Genomic DNA, 6,000 nt, shown 5'->3' on the forward strand with positions numbered 1-6,000 from the left:
TTGGGAATAAAAGTGCAACACATATCCCCAAACATCGAACAGACGCCCCCTTTTTCTGCTAACAACATATCTAATGCCATTCGGTTTTGCACAGCCATGAGGGAGGTTGGTGCCAATTGTTCGGACAGGCCTTCTACTGCATCCCTTGTTAAGTTAGCTAGACGTAAAACATTGTAATGGATGTAGTTGATGCGGTCTACGTTTTTATTGGGATTAACATGGAACAAAGCTGTTATAATGGGGATGTTTTCAAAGCCTGCTGAGACTTGATCCGCTAATTTATATTCATTAGGTACGCCTTGAGGAACTCCTATTGCATCAATGTAAGTGGGTGAGTCTTTGCTTAAGTCAAAGGTGTTTGCGCTCCGTTTTATGATATGTCTACGCCTTCTCCTAGTTAAAGCTGTGCTTTGGGCGTGTGTTGAAGGAAGATACTTAAGGTCTTTTCCTAACAAGAGGAGAGGTGCCTGCAACCTAACCAAGGCACACACTCCAATAGTATTATTTTGGATCCTAATCAGAAGGCGGTGTCCTCCACAATAATAATAAAGTCCTGATCTTGCCCAAGGACCTATCACTGAGCCTGACACGGGAGTTGCACCAATCGCGAGGAATTTTCCCAACATTCACCTGCGGGGTTTTGGAAGTGAAGTTAAAGCAAGTGTATGTGCCATTTCTCCGTAGAGGGGTAAAAGGGCCAGCCCTGGTTTTGTTGGCAATGGGTGGAGCGCTGCGTATTGATACTTTATTGTCTGGATGACTGGAGCATGCTTGGAAAGGCAGTTCACAGAACAATCCGAAAATCAATGTAACAATGAAGAATGCTAAAACACCTATACCTACCATGACCCAACCCTTAAGGGGACTGGGTCCTAGATTTTCACCTCCCATTCGTTTCGAAGGTACCTGCAAAGGAAGATGAGGATTAACAACATGGTGAAACACAAAAGACGTTATTATTATTATTGTTTTTTTAAAGTTCAGAGTGTTCAGTTCAGTTCTCGGTGGGAGAGCAGCTACGACCACCAGTGAAAGAGAGGAAAGCTCGATCACATCCGCCTCTTCTGTGTGATGTCCTGGTCTTCACTCACAGGTGTAGACTGACCTGGAGCTAAGTGGTCTCACCAGGGGATTATTCTGCCCCTATTGGTGGAACCACTGATCTGACGGTGCACCTAAGGTGTAGACTAACCTTTAGGTGTAAATGAACGCTTTCTCACCCTAGGGGATTATTCTGCCCCTTGAATTGGGTGAGAAAGATCTTCTGGTGTGCTGATGTTGTCCCTCAGGTTCTGCTGGACCTCTGGCAGCGATCTCTGTGGTGCCTCTGCTGCTGCACACTGGCTCCAAAGATACCACGTGTCTCCTTTGCCCTTGACCCTCACTGCATGTGAGGTTCTCTCTGTGACCTGGAATGGACCCGTCCACCTGGGCTCTGACCACTTCCTTTTGATCACCTTCAGCAGGATCCACTCAGCTTCGGACGTGGTTGGCAGAGGTCCCTCGGTTGGTTTCTCTGGAACCTGTTTTGAGAACTCCGTAACCAAAATTAAGTTGGTGACTGAGGTGTCCTGCCAGTCCCCAGCTGCCAGAGAGTGCTTTACCACTCCTCTCAATTCCTTAGCTTGATGCGCAGGATGCAAAGAAAGAGAAACATGAGGAACAGCTTCATCTGACAGTAAATACTATTCTGCTTGGTCAGGTGTTAAATCAACTGTTGCAGCCACACCCTCAGGAGCCACATAAGCATTTTTGGATGAAATAAACCATGTCCTACCTTCTACTGTTTCATTAAACAAATCTGGTACCATTCAGTGTGACAACGGTCATAGAACAGAGTGACATGGGGCGGGTCAGGCGGAGAGGTGCAGGGGCAGAGACTTTGAATCCAGGGTTTCCACAGCTGACACACCGAGAAGATGCTGCTTGGAGGTTCGGTCAACAGTGTCCAGTAGATATATGCCTCTGCAACTGGCTGTAAAAAATATTGTCCATGCTGAAGCATTTGTCCACATGCCAAAGAGGAACCATCTGGAAAAGTTATCGTTAACCCATCAGTACCACACAACACTGATGCTCCCAGCTTCACTAATAAGTCTCTGCCTAGCAAATTAGCAGGTGTGCTGGGTGAACGCACAAAAGGGTGAGTTACTCTTTGAGTCCCAATCTGAACAGGAAGAATTTATGCAGCCTCTGAGAAGCCCATCACAGAAACAGTCTTGGTAGAGAGCAGTGGTTTAGGAGGTTGCTCTGTTATGGTGGAATAAGTATCTCCAGTGTCCACTCAAAAATTCAGACAGTTCTCTCCCACCTTTGCAGGCAACGTGGGATCTGCTGTGCCCACGCTGCACACTTCGAGCACACATCTCCCAGTGCCCTGCTGGCTCCACCCCTTCCTCTGGGTGCTCCGCACCATATACCACGACCAGCCGACCACCAACATGCCATCTGCCTCCACGACCGGGGACACTGTACCTGTTATCATTAAAATGTATAGGGTGCAGGAGGGAGTACCCCCCTCCTTGCCACTGATCAGTCATAGACATAGGGTTGTGTGCTGCTGGAGGAACAGGTTGAGCTGCAGCTAACATTACATTTTCAGTTAAATCACCTTTCTCTTATTTAATTTTCTCTTTGGCCTCTTGCAGCTGCAATTTAAGGAGCTGATTCTGTAGCTGCTCTTTCTCCTCTTTTCTTTTTCTCTGCCTCCTGAGCTATTGTTTTCCTTAATCTTTAACTGAACCCCTAGTGCTCTAGAACTTAGTTCTATTAGTTTATTTATAAAATGAGTTCCATTATCTGACCTTATAATCTGTGGGATTCCATATGTGGGGAAGAAATGTGTAACTAGGTTAATCTATTACCACTAGGCAATACTTCTTCCCCCGTGTTTGCAACAAATTATGCAGGATCTGCAAAAAATTATTTGCATAGTCAGAAAAATTTATAGTGTAGGATTAATGCTTTACCAGATGTAACATATTCCCCCCTTGACACATGGGTCTTCCCCATGTGTCACTGTAGCCGCTGTCCTTATTACATTTAAAAATGAGATCACTATTTTTGGCAGTTGCAATTGTTTTAAATAGTGCTTGGTTTAGTTCTTATTAAAAATAAAAACTCACTTATTGATGAACACAAAAAATGAAGGGCATATTATATCTTATAATCTTAGTTTGTCTTACCCAGTTTTATAGATACAACATACAGTTTCAGTCCGCTTTGTATTTAGTTCAAGTAACTAAAGTTTGTTTCATCTAACTCAAGTTTTCTCTATTTCAGTCCAATCCAGTAATTCTGTTACCCCTTAACCCCTAACCCTAACCCTAACCAAGCCAGGTTTTCACCACAATAACAGTTGGGGTAATCTGGCGGAGTTCCTGCATCGTCCAGAACCATTTCACCATTGCCCAATACAGGCACATCATTGGTGTTTTTCCACCAAAGGAAATCTTGTTCTTGAACCTGTTCGGTTTGCGTACCTTCGAACTTTGTGTTTTGTTGAGCACCGATGCGTGTTTCCACAAGTTTTGGGAACCAAACATGATTCATCAACAGTGGGCATAACATACAGTGCCTTGCGAAAGTATTCGCCCCCCTTGAACTTTTCAACCTTTTGCCACATTTCAGGCTTCAAACATAAAGATATAAAATTCTAATTTTTTGTGAAGAATCAACAACAAGTGGGACACAATCGTGAAGTGGAATGAAATTTATTGGATGTGTCAAACTTTTTTAACAAATAAAAAACTGAAAAGTGGGGCGTGCAATATTATTCGGCCCCCTTGCGTTAATACTTTGTAGCGCCAACCTTTGCTACAATTACAGCTGCAAGTCGCTTGGGGTATGTCTCTATCAGTTTTGCACATCGAGAGACTGAAATTCTTGCCCATTCTTCCTTGCAAAACAACTCGAGCTCAGTGAGGTTGGATGGAGAGCGTTCGTGAACAGCAGTCTTCAGCTCTTTCCACAGATTCTCAATTGGATTCAGGTCTGGACTTTGACTTGGCCATTCCAACACCTGGATTCGTTTATTTGTGAACCATTCCATTGTAGATTTGGCTTTATGTTTTGGATCATTGTCTTGTTGGAAGATAAATCTCCGTCCCAGTCTCAGGTCTCTTGCAGACTCCAACAGGTTTTCTTCCAGAATGGTCCTGTATTTGGCCCCATCCATCTTCTCATCAATTTTGACCATCTTCCCTGACCCTGCTGACGAAAAGAAGGCCCAAATCATGATGCTGCCACCACCATGTTTGACAGTGGGGATAGTGTGTTCAAAGTGATGAGCTGTGTTGCTTTTACGCCAAACATATTGTTTTGCATTGTGGCCAAACAGTTCGATTTTGGTTTCATCTGACCAGAGCACCTTCTTCCACATGTTTGGTGTGTCTCCCAGGTGGCTTGTGACAAACTTTAAATGAGACTTTTTATGGATATCTTTGAGAAATGGCTTCCTTCTTGTCACTCTTCCATAAAGGCCAGATTTGTGCAGTGTACGACTGATTGTTGTCCTATGGACAGACTCTCCCACCTCAGCTGTAGATCTCTGCAGTTCATCCAGAGTGATCATGGGCCTCTTGGCTGCATGTCTGATCAGCCTTCTCCTTGTTCGAGATGAATGTTAGAGGGACAGCGGGGTCTTGGTAGATTTGCAGTGGTCTGATACTCCTTCCATTTCAATATGATTGCTTGCACAGTGCTCCTTGGGATGTTTAAAACTTGGGAAATCTTTTTGTATCCAAATCCGGCTTTAAACGTCTCCACAACAATATCTCGGACCTGCCTGGTGTGTTCCTTGGTCTTCATGATGCTCTCTGCGCTTTGAACAGAACCCTGAGACTATCACAGAGCAGGTGCATTTATACGGAGACTTGATTACACACAGGTGGATTCTATTTATCATCTTCAGTCATTTGGGACAACATTGGATCATTCAGAGATCCTCACTGAACTTCTGGAGTGAGTTTGCTGCACTGAAAGTAAAGGGGCCGAATAATATTGCACGCCCCACTTTTCAGTTTTTTATTTGTTAAAAAAGTTTGACTCATTCAATAAATTTAATTCCACTTCACGATTGTGTCGCACTTGTTGTTGATTCTTCACAAAAAATTAGAATTTTATATCTTTATGCTTGAAGCCTGAAATGTGCCAAGAGGTTGACCAGTTCAAGGGAGCCGAGTACTTTCACAAGGCACTGTAGCATGGTAATGAGCTGCACGCATTGTTCCTTTTAATGCAAAAAGAAAGCATCTATAAACTATACTTTATACGGAAAAGGAGACGGAGACTTCATGCAAGAACAATGGTAAATGTTTTTATTTGCAAGTTCAGCAATGCATATTTAGTGTGTTTTTGCAAAAATATAAATAATGTTTATAAGGTACTTTCTTCGTCTTCGCCAACATATTTATTGCTTCTGTTGTCTGCAGCTTCGACCCACACACGGATGACGCTGTAGTTGCAGAAGAACCAAGGGTTTTGTGGTGCCCGAGTTGAACCAGAGTTCACTCTCTGGAACATCTGTTCGTTGGTGGAAACACACATCACCGGTTCGAAATCACGTTCAGGAACCAGAACGAGCTACGAACAGCATTGGTGGAATTGATAACCATTACTATGTGCTGATGTCGCTTGTTGTTTCTGTGTTCCACAAACTAAGACTGCACCACTGCACCAAAGTGAAAACAACACATCCACATTCATTACTACTATTCATATATTAATAAAGTGAAACACACTGTTTTTTTGCACTGCTGTACCTCTACAGCTGATGAAACGTGAATTACTAATACATTGTTTTTTGTGCCTGTTTCCCAAGTTCAGCAATGCTGAAGTGTGTGTGTGTGTGTGTGTGAATAAATGAAGACGAGGCATTAACGTAAATCTCTCCGTCAAAATGTGCTTCATGAAATAAAGTCCCTTTATTTGTATTAGTTCACCAATATGCCTCTACCAATATGACGGACACACTGACAGATCTCAACAGCGTATGATTCT

The sequence above is a fragment of the Girardinichthys multiradiatus genome, chromosome 12 (genome assembly GCF_021462225.1).
Source record: "Girardinichthys multiradiatus isolate DD_20200921_A chromosome 12, DD_fGirMul_XY1, whole genome shotgun sequence".
Classification (NCBI taxonomy): Eukaryota; Metazoa; Chordata; class Actinopteri; order Cyprinodontiformes; family Goodeidae; genus Girardinichthys; species Girardinichthys multiradiatus.